The sequence below is a fragment of the Nyctereutes procyonoides genome, unplaced genomic scaffold (assembly GCF_905146905.1).
Source record: "Nyctereutes procyonoides isolate TBG_1078 unplaced genomic scaffold, NYPRO_anot_genome, whole genome shotgun sequence".
NCBI classification, from domain to species: domain Eukaryota; kingdom Metazoa; phylum Chordata; class Mammalia; order Carnivora; family Canidae; genus Nyctereutes; species Nyctereutes procyonoides.
The window spans coordinates 815,917-834,841 of record NW_026575144.1 but is presented as its reverse complement, the minus strand read 5'-3'; the positions used below and the strand labels follow the sequence as shown (position 1 = coordinate 834,841).

General features: G+C 37.5%; 1 protein-coding gene across 4 annotated transcripts in view; it reads right to left on the bottom strand.

The window, feature by feature from the left end:
- Window positions 1–18,925, bottom strand: part of CTNNA3 (catenin alpha 3) — a 1,663,516-nt gene that overhangs the window by 873,388 nt on the left and 771,203 nt on the right. The window lies entirely within an intron of this gene.

Genomic DNA, 18,925 nt, shown 5'->3' with positions numbered 1-18,925 from the left:
TAATATCAAGATGGAAATGATGAGTGAGGAGAAAAGGTAAAAATTATTACATAAACACAATTTATTTTGGAAAAGCATATGAGCACATGCAAGGCAGCAAAATCTAAACTTTCTCTTGGTAATTGAATAGCAGAGTCAGCACAGGGTTTCAGAAGAAAATCAGAAACCAAACTAAACCAAAGCAGTTTCATCTGTGAAAATTTTCCTGATTCCCCCAGGCCGATTTAGGTACTTTATTTTTTATGCTCTAATTGTCCCTTGCACTTACCTCCATTGTAACTATTACCACAGTGTACTATAACCATCTGTGCATGTGCCACTTTCACTTAAGCTGCCCCTTTTGAAATAAATTATATATATTTTTCCTTTATATCCCCAGTCCCAAGCATGTTGCCTGCCACATACTGATCAAAGGTATCAAATGACAAAGGAACTACATTACAGCCAGTAACATGTCAGACGACGAATCTCAGCTTTTTCTCAGGACAGCAAATAAAGACATACTCATCCTAAAATACTTATGTCTTGGTGAATGGCTTCTAGAAACAGCCTCATTATTTTATTGAACCCAATTGTTTTCTGGAGTTCTATTCTAGACAGAGTTTTATGGGCCTACCATCCAGAGAGGAGTAATCTGGGCGAGATGAATCACATGGTTGATTTCTGATGCCAGTGAAAGCAAAGTCACAGGGTCAGCCCTGATACATGTCAGATAGCAAGGACAAAAAAAGGCCTGTCAGGTTGCATACTGCACAGCTCCATGGAGGTACCACTCACACAGAGTAAATGTGAAGAGTCATAGCAATGCAATATGCCCAACCCACATGATAGTTCTGATGTCAGGTAGCTTATTGATGATGAAATTAGCCTATTTTGTAGCCCAAATATTTACATCTAGTCTTTCAGCAATTTCACAAGTATGTGCTTTGTTTAAATAAAAGATTAATATCCTTTGATCATTCAATGGATGGCTATATTTCAATGATTATAAAAAATGACTCATATCTTGGAAATTTCCATCATGGAACACCAGTTCTGTGGGCTGGTAATAGATGTCCAAGTAAAAGTAGTTGAGGGGCTAATTGAGTCAGACAAACACACAAATAAATTATTTCATTTAAAATATCCCAGAACCTCTCTAATATGCAAATACATTAATTTAAGAAGATAATATATTATAGTATTTCTCAAAAATATTTTATTTCAAATATTCCAAGAAACATTTTGCAAGACTAGTGTGATTTCATGAACTGCACTCAAAAATACTGCCCTGGATTACAGCACCCATCCCACCCAGTAGACCACCTATGGATCAGAAGCTGTGAGGAAGGGACCAGGGACCTGTACGTTTAACAAGCTCCCACAGAAGATTTTTATGTAGTCAAATGGGCATCACTCAGTGGACTTTCATGTGGAAACAACCACATACATTAGTCCAAGTTCTCATTTCGGAAGATTTCTTTACTTAGAAATTAAACTTCTGTAGCCAAAATCTTTCACAGACCCCCACATCCTTTCTCACATCTGAACAAGTATGCAAAGCAGAAAGTCTGATTTTTAGTTCCAGAGTTACTACTTCATAATAAATAAAATTCAGACTTCTGATACTGCTTGCAAGGGTTCTTACTTGTTGAATCTAGAATTTCATTACGCATACCAACAGGGATTAAAACAGTATTAAGATGTTCAAAATGCAAATAAACACCTGGCGGCTTTTCCTCCTTAGAGTTCTTTTACACAGGCATCCACAGAATCATGGAAGATTGGAATTGAAAGGAATGCCTAGAGAGGTTAAGTTATTTACCCACAGTCAAGGAGTTCATTAGTGGCAAAGCTGGGGTTTAAATTCAGAGCTCTCTTATTTTGGTGCTGTTACTTCTACTCAAATCAACAGCATTGAGAAAGCTATTTTGAATACCTCAACCTCACACAGCTACAAATCTATTCCTTGGTCAGCCTTTATGTCCTCATATTAGAGATGATGATAAAGAAGGGGGGAATAAAAAAGATGTTTTAGTTTTCTAATGATAGCTTTATTTTTTAATGTTTCATGTTATTTAAATTCTAGTTAGTTAATATACAGTGTAATATTAGTTTCAGGAGTAGAATTTAGTGATTTATAACTTCCATATAGCACCCAATGTTCATCACAAAGGCTTTCCTTAATACTCATCACCTATTTAGCCCATCTCCCACCAACTTCCCCTCTATCAATCCTCCATTTGTTTTCTATAATTCAGAGCCTCGTATATGGTTTGTTCCCCTACTTTTTTTTTCTTTCTTCTATGTTCATCTGTTTTGTTTCTTAAATTCCACATATGAATGAAATCATATGGTATTTGTCTTTCCCTGACTCACTTATATCACTCAGTGTAATTCACTCTAGTTCCATCCACATCATTGTAAATAGCAAGATTTCATTCTTTTTATGGCTCAGTAATACTCCATTGAATATAGACACCACCTCTTCTTTATCCATTCATCAGTCAATGGATATTTGAGTTCTTTCAATAATCTGGCTATTATAGATAATCCTGCTACAAACATCAGGGTACATGTGCCCCTTCAAATTTTTTAGCCCTTGGGTAAATATCCAAAGTAGTGCAATTGCTGGGTTATACAGTAGTCCTATTTTTAACTTTTTGAGGAACTCCCATACTCTTTTCCAGAGTGGCTGCACCTCTGAAGCCACTCTCTGGACACTAACCCTTTATCAGATATGTCATTTGTAAATATCTTTTTCCATTCCATAGATTGCCTTTTAGTTTTGTTGATTGTTTTCTTTGTTGTGCAGAAGCTTCTTATCTTAATGAAGTTCATTTTTGCTTTTGTTTTCCTTGCCTCCAGACACATATCTAGTAAGGAGTTGCTACGGCCAAGGTCAAAGAAGTTGCTGCCTGTGTTTTTCTATAGGATTTTTTATGGTTTCCTGTCTCACATTTAGATCTTTCATCCATTTCAATTTTTGTGTGTGTGTATGGTATAAGAAAGTGATCCAGTTTCATTCTTTTTCATGTTACTGTCCAGTTTTCCCAACACCATTTGCTGAAGAGACTGTTGTTGCTGTTGTTGTTGTTGTTGTTTCCATTGGATATTTCTTCCTGCTTTGTTGAAGATTAGTTGACCATATAGCTGCGGGTCCATTTCTGGGTTTTCTATTTTAATTGATCTATGTGTCTGTTTTTGTGCCAGAAACTTACTGTTTTGATGACTATAGCTTTGTAACATAGCTTGAAATCCAGGATTGTGAGGTCTCCCACTTTGCTTTTCTTTTTCAATGTTACTTTGGCTATTTGGGATCTTTTGTGGTTCCATACACATTTTAGGATTGTTTGTTTTTAGCTCTGTGAAAAATGCTTTTGGTATTTTGATACAGATTGCATTAAATGTGTAGATTGCTTTGGGTAGTAGTATGGGCATTCTAACAATATTTGTTCTTCCAATTCATGAGCAAGGAATGATTTTCCATTTCTTTGTATCATCTTCTATTTCTTTCATTAGTGTTCTATAGTTTTCAGAGTACAGATCTTTTATCTCTGTGGTTAGGTTTATTCCTAGGTATCTTACAATTTTTGGTGCAATTGTAAATGGGATCAGTTCCTTGATTTTTCTGCTGCTTCATTATCAGTGTATAGAAATGCAACAGATTTCTGTACATTGATTTTGTATCTTGCAACTTTACTGAATTCATGTATTAGTTCTAGTAATTTTTTTGACAGAATCATTCAGATTTCCTACATAGAATATCATGTCATCCATGTCTAGAGAAAGGTTGACTCCTTTCTTGACTCTTTGGATGCATTTTATTTCTTTTTGTTGCCTGAGTGCTGAGGCTAGGACTTCCAGTACTATGCTAAATAACAATCCCTGTCTTGTTCTTGAACATAGAGGAAAAGCTTTCAGTTTTTCCCCATTGAGGATGATATTAGCTGTGGATCTTTTGTATATGGCTTTTATGATGTTGAGGTATGTTCCCTCCATCCCTACTTTGTTTAGGGTTTTTATGAAGAATGGAGGTTATACTTTGTCAATGCTTTTTCTGCATTTATTGAGAGGATCACATGGTTATTATCCTTTCTCTTATTAATGTGGTATATCACATTGATTGATTTGTGAATATTGAACCAACCGGCAGCCCATGAATTTTTGTATCCATGTTCATCGGGGATATTGGCTTGTATTTCTCCTTTTTTAGTAGAGTCTTTGTCTGGTTTTGGAATCAAGGTAATGCTGGCCTCATAGAATGAGTTTGGAAGTTTTCCTTCCATTCCTATTTTTTGGAACAGTTTGAGAAGAACAGATTTTAATTCTTCTTTAAATCTCTGGTAGAATTCCCCTGTGAAGCCATCTGGCCCTGGACTTTTGTCTGTTTGGAGATTTTCGATTATTGATGCAATTCCTTTGTTGGTTATGGGCCTGTTCCAACTTTCTGTTTCAATTTTGGTAGTTTATATGTTTCTAGGAATTTATCCATCTCTTCTAGATTGACCAATTTATTGGCATATTTCATAATATTCCCTTATAATCGTTTGTATTTCTGTGGTGTTGATTGTGTTCTCTCCTCTCTTATTTGTGATTTTATTTATGTGGGTCCTTTCTTATTTCTTTCTATAAGTCTGGCTAGGGGTGCATCAGTTTTATTAATTCTTTCAAAGAACCCACTCCTACGTTCATTGATCTGTTCTACCATTTTGTTTGTTTTTCTTTTTTCTAGCTCCTTTCAGGTATAAAGTTAGGCTGTATATTTGAGACTTTTCTTGGTTCTTGAGATAGACCTGTATTGCTATATACCTATCTCTTAGGACTGCTCCTGCTGCATCCCAAAGGTTTTGGACCATCAGGTTTTCATTTTCATTTGTTTCCATGTATTTTTAAAAATTTCTTCTTTAATTTCCTGGTTAACCTGTTCATTTTTCAGTAGGATGTTCTTTAATTTCCCTGTATTTGTGGTCTTTCTAAGTTTTTTTCTTATAGTTGACTTCAAGTTTCATAGTGGCCAGAAAATATGCATGATATGGCCTCAATATTTTGTATTTGTTGAGGTCTGGTTTGTGACCCAGTATGTAATCTATTCTGGAGAATATCCCATGCCCACTTGAAAAGAATGTGTATTCTGCTGCTTTAGGATGAAATGTTATGAATATATCTGTTAAGTCCATCTGGTCCAGTGTGTCATTCAATGCCATTGTTTCCTTGCTGAATTTTCTGCTTAGATGATCTGTCCATTTCTATAAGTGGGCTGCTAATGTCCCCTACTATTATTGCATTATTGTCAATGAATTTCTTTGCATTTGTTATTGTTTAATATATTTGGGTGCTCTCACATTGGGGGAATTAATACTTAAAACTGTTAGATTTTCTTGTTGAGGAGACCTCTTTGTTATGATTAGTGCCCTTCTTCATTGTCATAGTCTTTGGCTTAACATCTAGCTTGTCTCATATATGTGCGGCTACTCCAGCTTTCTTTGATGTCCATAAATTGTTCTCCATCTCCTCACTTTCAATCTGCACATGTCTTTACATCTAAAATGAGTTTCTTGTAGGTAGCATATAGAGGGACATTGTTTTTTTAATCCATTCTGATACCCTATGTCTTTTGATTGGAGAATTTAGTCCATTTAAATTCAGAGTGATTATTGATAGATATGAATTTAGTGCCATTATATTACTTGTTACATCATTGTTTCTGGAGATTTTATCTGTTCCTTTCTAGTCTTTGTTGCTTTTGGTCTTTCTATCCCATCCATTGGGTCCCCTCTAATATTTCTTGCAGGGCTGGTTTAATGCTCATGAACTCCTTGAGTTTTTGTTTTTCTGGGAAAATCTTTATCTCTTTTTCTAATCTGAATGCTAGCCTTTCCAGATAGAGAATTCTTGGCCACATATTTTTCCAATTCAGCATGTTGAATATATCAAGCCACTTTCTTCTGGCCTGCCAAATTTCTGTGGATAGATGTGCTAACTTGTTTGTCTTCCCTTGTAAATAAGGGATTTCTTTTTCCTTACTGTTCTTCAGATTTTTTCCTTATCTCTATATTTTTCTAATTTTACTACAATATGTTTTGGTGTTGGTCTGCTTTTATTGGTTTTGATGGGAGTTCTCTGTGCCTCCTATATTTGGATGTGTGTTTCCTTCACCAGATTAGGGAAGTTTTCAGCTACAATTTCCTCAAATAAACTTTCTGCCTCCTTTTTCCCTCTCCTCTTCTTCTGGGACTCCTACAATATGAATGTTATTATGTTTTATGGAGTTGTCGCGTTCCCTAAGTTTACATTCATGATCCAATGTTTTTTTCCCCTCTTCTTTTCAGCTTCATTACTTTCCATTTCCATAATTTTATCTTCTCTATTACTAATTTGTTCCTTTGATTCTTCTATCATCTCTCTCAGCATGTCCCAGGGGGTCTTCAGATTGCCCCATCTGCTCCCAGGCCTCTGCCCTCCCTCTCCAGAGAAGCACCACTGTGCTAGCTGGGCTCAAAACAGCTATGGTATAGACTTCTAAAGCTTATCTTTGAGCTCTGCTGACTGTAAACAAACTCATGATAATCAGCCTCTCTCATTTTCCCAGTCAGTGGCTTTGGGGAAGCCCTTTCCTTGTGCAATCTCCCATGTGCTTCTCTATCTCTCTCCATGATCAGGGCTCCCTCCCCTCTGCAACATCTGTGACTCTTTCTCCCCTAAATCATGTCTCTGCACCTCCTACCTTCCATGATGTGGACTTTTACTTGTGTAGTTAGTTCTGTCAATCCTCAGTTCAATTTCTTGGGTGTACAGAATGATTTGATATTTATCTAGCTGTGTTTAAGGAACAGGGCAAGCATAGGGTCCTCCTACTACTCCACAACCTAACTCCCATGCCTTAATGAGTTAGGGAAGTTTAAAGAAAGTTACCTGAAAATCAAATAAAGACTCCAATGTTTTGTCCAGATGAAACATAAATGCCAGTATCCACTGCCCAATCCCCCACTCATCCAATGCTGCATCATCACCATCATCTCATCATCTCTTACCTGGGTTATAACAACAATTGCATAATCAATCTTGTATCCCTTCACAGAAAAAGTGATCCTTTTAAAAAAATGGCAAACTGAATATGTTATTTTTTTCTCTTCAATCCTCCAGTGATTCATTATTCTTTGGGTCCATAACCCATAAGACCTCTGTAAGATCTTGCCCCTCCAATTCCATTTCTGGCTAGTCTCCCTTTGTGCACTAGGCTTCAATCACACTGATTTTTTTGCTTCTGAATTGTGCTACATACTGTCTCCTTATCTTAAGATTTTTACTATATGGTTTTCCTCTGTTAGGGTATTTCCTACATCCAACCCAAGCTCAATCTGTTTGTTTGGCTAACACTAAATCAACATTCAGTTCTGAAGTTTGAAACCTATTTATTCTGGGATGTTTTATCTGATCCTCATTATTGAGCTGGGTGTTCTATCACTGAATCTCTATTGTTTACTTAAACGATACCTCTCTTAGACTGTAAGCACCATGAAGGTAGATACCTCACTAGTGAATAAATGCTCAGTCTGCCTAACTCACAGTGGTGATTCAATAAATATTTATGGACAGAAGTAACAAAAAAGTAAAAAGAGAGGAGGGAAGGAGAGTGGGTGTTATAGAGGAAAGGAAAGGAGAAAAGAAAATGAAAGCCAGCAGAAGGAAGAAAAGGAAGCATGAAAACAAGTCGCTATCTCCCCTAATTTAACACCCTTAATATGATAAGTTCTCTTTTATCTTGTATGATTGGGGAAGAGATATTCTAATTAAATCCCATTTATTTAACTAATTAAGATACAGTTCAACATTTCAAAGATTAATGAGGATAATGCAAATACAGATAAAACACAATAAAATCAATGTATGGAATATACTACAATCCCTTTACCAAACAAATAATATGATGAAATGGGCAAAATGTACCAGATACATTAAAACATTGAACAACATGCTTATGCATATAGCCATTCGTCCTGAAAAACCCAGCACATTCTAAAACCCGGAGCACTATAAACCATTAAGTCATTCACTGCTCAATTAAAGCTTATATTAAAGAAATAATACTTGTATAAGTTGAAGAGAAACATTACATTTTTTGGCAGCAAAATGACTCCATAGGTTTGATGATAAACTGTTATTCCTACAAAGAGAGGTCTGAGGCCCTAGATATGTCTATAAGCAGTAGACAGGACCTTAATTTTGAAAATCTCATGTTAGACATCTAAGACCACACACTGTAAAAGCACATACAGTTCAATTTATCTGTCTTGGAAGGAAAGTGAGCCAGCTGGACCCTGCTGGGATTTGTACCTGAAAGTTACAGGAAAATCTGAAGTTCTAGAAAAGTTCTTAAGGTACACTAGCTAAACAAAATAAGTTGAGAAATACATTATTTTTGAGGAAGCCATTAGCTGAGCTAACAAAATCAAATAAACTGCTACAATCACCGAGAAAATAAAAAGATATATACATGCATACTCTCATTTTAGGTCTCAATTGTTTCTCTATAATTGAATTTTTAAAACTAGATATAGATATATCAATTCTAAAAAACCACTTCTCACCCCCCAAAAAGGTGGGAGGTAGAACAGAGGGAGAGAGAGACAGGAAGGAGATTCCCTGCTGAGTGGGAAGCCCGATGACTAGGGCTCCATCTCACAACTCTGTGATCATGACCTAAGCTGAAACCAGGAGTCCAATGCTTAACCAACTATGCCACCCAGGTGTCCCCCAAAAGGGATTTTTGTGACCCAACTCAAAATCGCAGATTCTTTTTTTTTTTTTAAGATTTTATTTATTTATTCATGAGAGGGGGGGGGCACAGGCAGAGGCAGAAGCAGGCTCCATGCAGGGAGCCTGATGTGGGACTCGATTCCGGGTCTCCAGGATCACACCCTGGGCTGAAGGCGGTGCTAAACCACTGAGCCACTTGGGCTACCCAAAACCGCAGATTCTTAAAGCAGAAAGTAATCTCAGAAATAATTTAGTCCAACTTCTCATTTTATAGGGTAAAGGAACTGAAGCCAAGAGATATTCAGGTACCTGAGCAAGGTCACACTGTGAAAGATATTGGCACAGTGAGGACCAGAACCCTAATCCCCTCAGAAACAGATTTCTGACCACTGGGTCACTGTAGTGAGCACCCTTATTTTTCTCTTCAAGGTACTTTTTTCCCCCTTTTCAAAGTAAATGCATCACATTCTATTTGAGCTTGTAGACATCTAAAACTCCCAGATGGTTTCATATCAACTTCCTCTAAGGCAAATCACCAGCATCCTGAATTTGCGTAATAGATCATGTTTACTCTAAATGAAGAACTTTATTTATATCCATGTTATATTTTATCTTGGTGCTTTCAGATCATTGTTCCTGCCTTTTGAGATCAATTTTTATTTTGTCTCTGTATTCATGGCATTAGCTACTCCTTCCAGGTCTGGATCACCTATGAATCTGAAGAGCATCCCTCCTATATTTTCATTTAGGTCACAAGAAAGACATGGAATAGGGAAAGTGAACTGCAGCCAGCCAGTCTGTCAGGAGGCTTGATGCATGAATCAAGATCAACTGCATGTGGTTGCTCAGTGGGCACTGAAGTCACCTAAAGATTCTTTCATTCAACCCAATTCATTTCTAGCATGTTTTTGATTCTATAATAAATACAATTGCATTGACTACATATAAAGCCTTCTAGAATAAGCTTGTTAAAATGGAATCTTACATTTTAGCATGTCTTACAGTTCATGAAATACTTTTATGTATATTATTTTGTCTGCAATTTAGTGAAGGGAAACAAATCAAGAATTTTTATTTCTGTTTTGTAGATTAGGAAATTAAGTTTCAGACAGGTTAATTGACTTATCCACCATCAGTAAACTATAAGCATTGAGGCAGAGTGCCCCCAAACACTTATTCCAGCATTTTTACACTATTTTATTTGGATAGGAAAAGCAATTGTCTAATATATGACTGCATGAATTCCAGGGCATTATACTACAAAATCTCTGGTGCATAATATCTAATATTCTGAGCACCATGAAAGCTGAACAGGGGAAGAGAAATCTTTAAGAAGACTTCAGTGTGTTTTCTCAAGGTGGACTCTATATAATTTCACAAACCCTAGTTCAAATATTTACCATAAAGATAAATACACACACAAGCATGCCAGTTTGATATTTTATGTTTTGATTACCTAAGATAGCTCACTCATCCTGCCCTTTGTTCCAGTAACCATACCTTTATAGTCAAGAGAAAAGTCCTAGTTATTCAGCCAAAAAGAGGAGGCACCTTACCAAATACCAATAACAGGGTATATTTTTACCTCCAATACTCCTGTTATTCAAATATCATGAATACTAAATTTCTTGATATCTCCCTAGTTTCCATGGAGAAAATGTCAAGCAAAACTCCAAGGCTTGCAGCCAATCCTCCATCTTTCCTGCATTCTAAAATCTAGTTAATAATCAACTTCTGTGCCTACTATTGTACACTTGCATCCCACACTCAGGTTACCTATTAGGTACATAATCTAATGCCATTTTGAATGTCAGTTTCCAAAGATCTTTGAAAGACCCTATACATACACAAGCCAGATATTATATCTTAAGGGTCTACTCTATTCCTGATCATGCTGGGTACTATAAGGGACACATAAAATGCTTCACAGTTACAAAGTTAGAGTTTACATAGATATCATTGTGATCCTCACACCACTTAAATGAAATAAATAGTACAGATGCCATTATTTCCATTTTATAGATAAGAAAGTGATACCGCAAATTCAATGCCTGTCCAAGGTCAGAGAACTACTGAGTGACCAACGTAGATTATACACTGAAGTTTTCTCACTTAGATTAGTGGGAAACCTAACTGGTAACAGGAGATGTGACTTCAAAAAAATGAAACAGATAACATGAGCATTCCTATTCAAATGCTACATTATAAGAGTTCAGGAAAAAGGAGGCAGACATACCACTTGATCTCATCTGTAAGGCATGTAAGGCCCCCTACAGCCATTATGACAATCTTTCAAATCTTTTAACCCTATATCATAGTTCAAAACAGTAAATATTATAAATGATGTTTTTCATGCATTGGGAAGAGCTTGTATTCTGTTGTAGATAGTGAGCTGAGAATGAAACTCAGGTGGATTAAGTCATCTTGTTTAAAGGAAATAAATACATTCTATTCAAAGAAGGGGAAAAATACCTTGTTCAACCTAGTGAGTGAGTCAGTGGCAGAGAAAGGTGTGAATCATTACGGCAAAAAAACATAGCAATGAGGAAGCAGCTTAGTTTCATCTGATACAATAGCAAAGTGCCAAGGCTGTAAAAACTTAGCAAGAGAATGAAGAAAAATGACAAAGTGCATTATGACTCTGAATAATATCTTGACAGGAAATGAAGGGCTCTACAGGCTCCTGCACATTAAAAATCATGCCCCATATGATGTGGGCTGTACCTTCTCTGAGGAGAAATCACAGCCAAGATAATTGTAGAACAGGGGAGAACAAAAAACTGAGAAGCAGAAACTCATACAAAAAGAGATCATTCAAAAGATGTTCTAGAGCAGTGTGGTTCTCCAGGAGTGTGCTTTGTGGACCAGCAGCATCAATATCACTTAGGAAGTTGCTAAGAAATGCAAATTATCAGGCCCTAAGCCTACCTAATCAGAAACTCTGAGGGTAAGATCCAGTAATATGTGTTTTCACAAGACCTCTAGGAAATTCTGACTCTTCACCCCATGAAGAATATAGTAGTCTAGTTACTATACTCACCCACATCACTTGCTTGTTGGCAGTGCTTTCAGTTAAAGAACATGAGCACTAGATGGTGAGTGGTGTCCTTCCATCTACTAGGAGCCCTAAAAATGATATAATTTTAACACATCCCCGCAAACCACTGTGGGCACTATAAATAACAGTACCATTTGACATTATCCTCTGAAAGTTTAATAAATGCAATGGGACAGGTATGAGATAATTAATCATTAAATTACAGTCAATGTACCATTAATTAAACATAATTTACTGTTTCTCAATCATTTAGTCCTTAGGGCAGTGGTTATCACACTTTAGCATACATTTATCAATGTTTAGCATACATCAGATTCACCTGGGAAGGAGGGCTTTTTAAAAGATTCCTGAGTGCCATCCCTACAATTTCTAATTCAGTAGGTGAGGCATGGGGCAGATAATTTTCATTTCTAAACAAGTTTAAAGGGATCCCTGGGTGGCGCAGTGGTTTAGTGCCTGCCTTTGGCCCAGGGCGCGATCCTGGAGATCCGGGATCGAATCTCACGTCGGGCTTCCAGTGCATGGCGCCTGCTTCTCCCTCTGCCTGTGTCTCTGCCTCTCTCTCTGTGTGTGACTATCATAAATAAATAAAAATTAAAAAAAAATAAGTTTCCATATTGCAGATTCAAGGACGACACTTAGAGGACACCTGTACTAAACAACATACTTTTTTTAAAAAAATTTAAAGATTTTATTTATCCATGAAAGACACACAGAGAGATAGAGGCAGAGACACAGGCAGAGGGAGAAGCAGGCCCCATGCAGGGAGCCTGATGTGGGACTCAATCACCAGGACTCCAGGACCACTCCCTGGGTCAAAGGCAGGCGCTAAACACCTAAGCCACCCAGGGATCCCCATATTTTTATTTTTGGTTTTATTTTTTTTAAGATTTTATTTATTTATTCATGAGAATACACAGAGAGGGGAGAGAGAGAGAGAGAGAGAGAGAGAGAGAGGCAGAGACACAGGCAGAGGGAGAAGCAGGCTCCATGCCCGGAGCCCGACATGGGACTTGATCCCAGGTCTCCAGGATCAGGCCCTGGGCGGAAGGCGGCGCTAAACCGCTGAGCCACCTGGGCTGTTCATCCCCGTATTTTTAAAAAGTATTTTAGGTATGCTGGCCTTAAGTTGGGCTGCTAAATGTTTAACAATTGACTCTCCAGGGAGGGAAAGAAAAACAACTATTTGTAGCATCTGCCAATGTCCTAGTATAAATACTTCAACCATGGCTCACATCAAGCTGCCAAAATGATGTCACTGAGCTCTGAGGTAGAAAGAGATGTGCATAGTCCACTTGTAACAGCCAGCTCCCCTGCACCATTGTAGCTACTTCACATTTCTCTGGCCTTCATGTGTATAAAAACTGCAATACCACACTGCTTAAATTTCACAGTCCCCCAAGGAAGGAGTTTGCTGGGTCAAACAGATGTTTCAATCTAATTCTGTTTCATTCATTGGTGAGTCACTGAATCTAGCAGGAGACTGGTGTAAAAATCCATTTCTCACAACAAAAGCTATAGTAAATTTCCCCAAATGGAGATGTATCCATCATTTAGAACTTGATTGAGAATGGCCTTGGCAGCAGACTGTCCACTGGAAAATGGGGACAGTATAAAAGCAAATGGGAAAATATAAAAGCTGTATTTACAGGCAAGTCCTGAAGTGGGATTTCTAAAGTAAAATTTAGGTGATTCCATCTAAAGAAGAGTTCAAATATCAAATATGGTCAAACCACTATGCGTACATGGCAAATAACCTAGTTCCTTCTAAAATATGGAATAAATACTCCTCGAATAAAATATTCAGAAGCCTTAAATAACATCCAGTAAGAAAATATTAAAGGAAAAGGAACACATTCTCCTTTCCTTTCCAAATACTACTAGATATACATTCTGGAAAAAAATTACTTGTTGATTCTGTGAAATCATGGCACACATCTCCTCCCAGCCTTTTTTTTTTTTAATTTTTTTTTATTTACTTATGACAGTCAGAGAGAGAGAGAGAGAGAGAGAGAGAGAGAGAGAGAGAGGCAGAAGCAGGCTCCATGCACCGGGAGCCCGACGTGGGATTCGATCCCAGGTCTCCAGGATCGTGCCCCGGGCCAAAGACAGGCACCAAACCGCTGCGCCACCCAGGGATCCCTCCTCCCAGCCTTTTTTAAATGCAATTTATACTCTTCCAACTGGCCGATTCTTCAGTTTGGTCAGTAATTGTAGTAAGAATCCTGACTCATACTGGATAACCAGCCTCTCAATAAAATATGATGATAAAGTGAAATCTACCCCAGACCCTTCTTGATTTGTGAAGGTACAGAGAGTTTCTTTGATCAGCATGCAGAAAAAAACATGGACCAGCAAACCAGGTGCCTTAATAAAAGTCCTTTTCTTCAAATCTACTTATCAATAGATTCCCCTGACCATGAATCCCAGTCAAAATCCTGTTGAACATGTGACATCTGGAAGTTTTACCATTAATAATCATCAAAAGCCTTTTGGCTAAGGGCAAAATGATACCCAATTTGAATAACAATTTTCTCCATGTACTAATGAAAGTAGTTACTCTTGACCCACATTTTCATATACTGCTAAGGGACAAAGATAGCGGGTCTATGCATCACTTGCCATCCCCGCACTTCCCAAACCTTCATACAACTCTTTTACAAAGTTGCCATTAGCAAGCAATGCCCTCACACCTCCCTGAAAAGCTTAACCTACATAGAGTTCACTGGAGTCATTCAGCACAGCTTTGTAATTCCACACTTGAAAAGTCTCTCTTGTTGTTGGACCACAGCCAGAACAAAATTAAAGCATTTCCTATTCAATTTTTCCAACTGCAGGAACTCATTCACTTAAAGCTTGATGACAATGAGTTGATTCAATTGCCATTCAAGAAAAAGCAGTTTTGTAAAATGTGTTTCCTGTCAGCAGCCCACACTAAGCTTCCATTCTTCCCCCCTTCCCACTCCACCCTGTATTTTTATTCCCCCGAAGATTTAGAAAAAGCTACATCCTGAGAACTTAGCTCTTATGCTGGTCCCATTGAGAAATGGTCACTGGGTTCCAAAACACATACCATTACATACCATGTACATACCTTTGTGATCCTGAGGAAAGACAATCAGCAAGGTCTATAAACCTCCCTCTTTGCTTTCACTGGTCCATGGCTCTGCCTACCTATTCTTTCTCACTCATAGCTTTTAAACCCACACGAGTCATTTCTTCCCTTAATCCAAACCCCTATGACACTACAGGGTTAAGTCTAAAAAGTATTCTCCATTATTTTCCTCCTCTATCATTCATTGAATCAACAAGGGCAATACTATGTTTTTCAAAAGAAACTACAGAGCAAATAAGACCCTAGTGGTTTATTTTTAGTAGAGATTCTAGTATAAAACTCAAAAGTTATGAAATCTTTAATAATGTATGACTTAAAAGAATACAAAGCAGACCCACAACCATGGACCAAACAGAGTGAAGCCATTAATCACTTATAGAGTAGTCAGTAGAGTGGAGTTCATATGGATCCATATTTCCTCAAATTCAGAACACTCTCAGTTGATGTTGGGTGATTCATGTATAAGCAATTTTGTTTTAATAATAATGTGTTTAGAACCTATACTTAGTAATAAATGGTATCTACTATAATTAAATGGTATCTATTATAATTTGTCTTCTAAAAGCTAGTTCTTTAAAACTACTAATCCTTAGAAGGCAAAAAAGTTTCATTGTGCATGACAATACTCAAAGATAAATAATGGATGTCTGGAGAGCTATGCAGGGGCAGATGCTGAAATCATGTCTAAACTTAGCAGAAAACCAGTGCCTGGGTAGCACAGTTGGTTAAGCATCTGACTCTTGGTTTCAGCCCAGGTCTTGATCTCATGATCAGGAGATGCTCCATGCTCAGTGGGGAGTCCGCCTGAGATTCTCTCTCCCTCTTCCTCTGCCCCCCCCCCCGCTTCTATGTTGTCTCTGTCTCTCACTCTTTCAAATAAATAAATAAATAAATAAATAAATAAATAAATAAATCTACCAAAACATTTTAAAAATAAATTCAGTAGAAAAAAATTGCCTTCCTCAATTAGAAATAATTACCAAGGGTTGAGTACTATATCTGTTACATATATACTCCCCTCCTGTCCACTCTCAGGACTAGACTTTAAGGTTCTCTAGCGGAGAAATTGTGCATACACACACACACACACACATGTACATGTGTACTGGTGTCTTACACTACTTATTATCAATTCTTGGTCAATAGAACCTACTTCATAAATTTTAGACAGATTGAATGCATTGATGTGAAACACTAAGATGTAGCTGAATAAATTCTGGGTAAAATGCAGGAGATCTATGTGCTGGAACCAGAGGGCAAAAGCAAGTATCTGTAACCTCAGAAAAATCACTGAACTATCCCAGGCTGGTGTTTATAAGAAGTTGGACAGGATGAAGGACCTGGGTAGCTCAGTCGGTTAAACATCTGCCTTCAGTTTAGGTCATGATCCCAAAGTTCTGGGATCTAGCTGTGGGTCAGGGCCCTGCTCAATGGGGTGTCTGCTTCTCCCTCTTCTGCTCCCTCTGCTTGTGCTCTGTCTCTCTCACTCTCTCTGTCTCTCAAATAAAACAAAATCTTTTTTTTTTTAAAAGAAGGTGGACAGGATGATATCTAAGTCCTTTTGCAGCTCCAAAATCTGTCATTTCATTGTCCCTTCCTTTTTATTTGGAGAAGATATTTGTGACCTATGTTATCTATATGTCAGTATAGTCATCCGTTAAAAAAAAGAAATAGGATCAAGGGTAAGCTCTGAAGAAGGTTTGATGTTTAAAACAGTTAAAAGTTGTGAGAGTATCAAATAGAATGGACAATGATAACACCACATGGCCACAGAAGATTCTAAATGAGAATCTGAGCCTGATTTACTTTTTAGAGCTGAGCCTCTCAAATCTGTTTTTCTTTATTCTTTGACATTTGTCAATGACCACTACTGATCATCTTTATGATGTTTGAGCTTGAGGTTTACACTAGTAATTAGAAAGAGAGGTAAGTAACAGCTATCAGAAATGTTCCTAGAGAAAGTAGGTCATAACCTAGAAAATGGTGGGGAAAAAAAGAAGGTAAAAATTCTAGTTCTCAGATGACATATGCCACCGATCTGAGTATTTTATAGAGAAGGTATAAAAATGTACAGAATTACTAAGCATGCAACTCTGTGAAATGCGATCTAATAAATGTCTTATCAAAGCAAAAAGACAAAACCTCATAATAATAAAATTTTTCATCCATTCTGACTATCTAGGCTAGAATCCAAAATAATACTTAATGTCCCATAAAAAAAGAGTACATAGACAACTGTTCGTGATAGTCATACAGCAAGAAGTGTGAAATGTAAAAGCACTTAGGGTGACTCTTCAGATGTCAATCTCCTAATTTCCTCAAAAGTCTCAAAAAAAGAACATTCAGGAAAGCACTAATTGGAAAAGCAAAATGAGGAGACATATGGACAGAGAAAGAGAACAAATTATAACAGTCAGATATCTTCCACATATAAATAAACACAAAAGTATGTTCCTCTGTCTTAAAATTTTTTATATTATATCCTTCAGTGATGATCTGAACTTTTAAAGGTATCAGTCCTAACCATGAATCTAGAGTTGCCCCATTCATAACTGTCTGTGAAATGTAGATATTTGAAGTATCTAATTTGGGGGTGATAGGTAGTTTACCTATTAATTAAATAATCCCAGTAATGAAAATCCCTCAAGTCATTTGAATAGGAAAGATAACGTTGCTTTAAAAACTATCCCAAGTAGGCCAAATGTTAACGACTTGGGAAGCTGAAGCCAAAGAATAGTTTTAATGGTGTTCCAGCTACAATGCTTTTTTTTCATCCTGAAACAGAAGAAGCCCTAATTGCTAAACAAGAGGTGTATGATCCCAGACCAAAGTGCACCAACTGAATCAGATGGAATATTTTTGAGCCAGTATTTCCTTAATTTCCTTTACTGATATAGATAAAATCAGGCTAATTCTGTCTCACCCTCACAGACTTAGGTTCTACATTGTCCCTTCCAGGAAGTCACTTTTATCTACACACATCAGTCTGGGTTGGGAGCCCTTCTTCATTACTGCCTTGACACTTCTTGCAAATCTCTATCATATCACCTGCATTTTATTTGCTTTCTATCCCCAGGAGTACCTGGCAGTTTATAAAAACAGAGTAAAAACCCACAAAAAGAGGGCAGCCCGGGTGGCTTGGCAGTTTAGCACCGTCTTCAGCCCAGGGCCTAATCCTCGAGATCTGGGATCTAGTCCCACGTCGGGCTCCCTGCAGGAAGCCTGCTTCTGCCTCTGCCTGTGTCTCTGCCTCTCTCTCTCTGTGTCTCTCATGAGTGAATAAATAAAATATTAAAAAAAACCCCACAAAAACACAAAAAGAAAATCTAATTAATGTTGAATGAATGAATGAAGTCTTCAGGTATAGTGACCCAAAATCTCTTCAGAATAGCAGTACCCTACTTTCACTGAATGTATGAATTAGAAATTCTAATTTATTTGTTTTCAGTGTAGAATTTCCTAAGGCCCTTATATCAAATTAATAGTTAAGGCTATTGCTTTTATTAAGCTTCAAATGTACTTTTGTTTTCATGCTTATTATCCAATAGATAAATAGATTTGATTTTTAATTCATGTTACTTCTTTGAGTGCCGCAAAGCACAGAATTAACACTCAAGGACATCCCAAGAGAAGCTTGGCTTGGCCCTTGCCTCATGATTAGCCATAGGAAACATATAATAAATCAATTTCTTCCTCATCTGTAAAAAGAGTTCAAATGACTAATCCACAGGGAAGTTTTTCCTTTAGCTTTATAATTTTACAACGCTGCACAATTACTGGGCATATGATATCTACCTAAGAAACTACTAGGTGGTTCAGTTAACTCAGCTGCCGACTTTTGATTTCCACTCAGGTCATGACTTCAGGGTCATGGGATGGAGATCTGGATCTGCAGGCTACACACTTAGCAGGGAATCTACTGAGATTCTCTCCCTCTCTCTGTCCTTCTCCCTCTCCATTGCCCCCTCAGTTGCACAGATGCACACACACACACTCTCTCTCCCCTCTCTCTC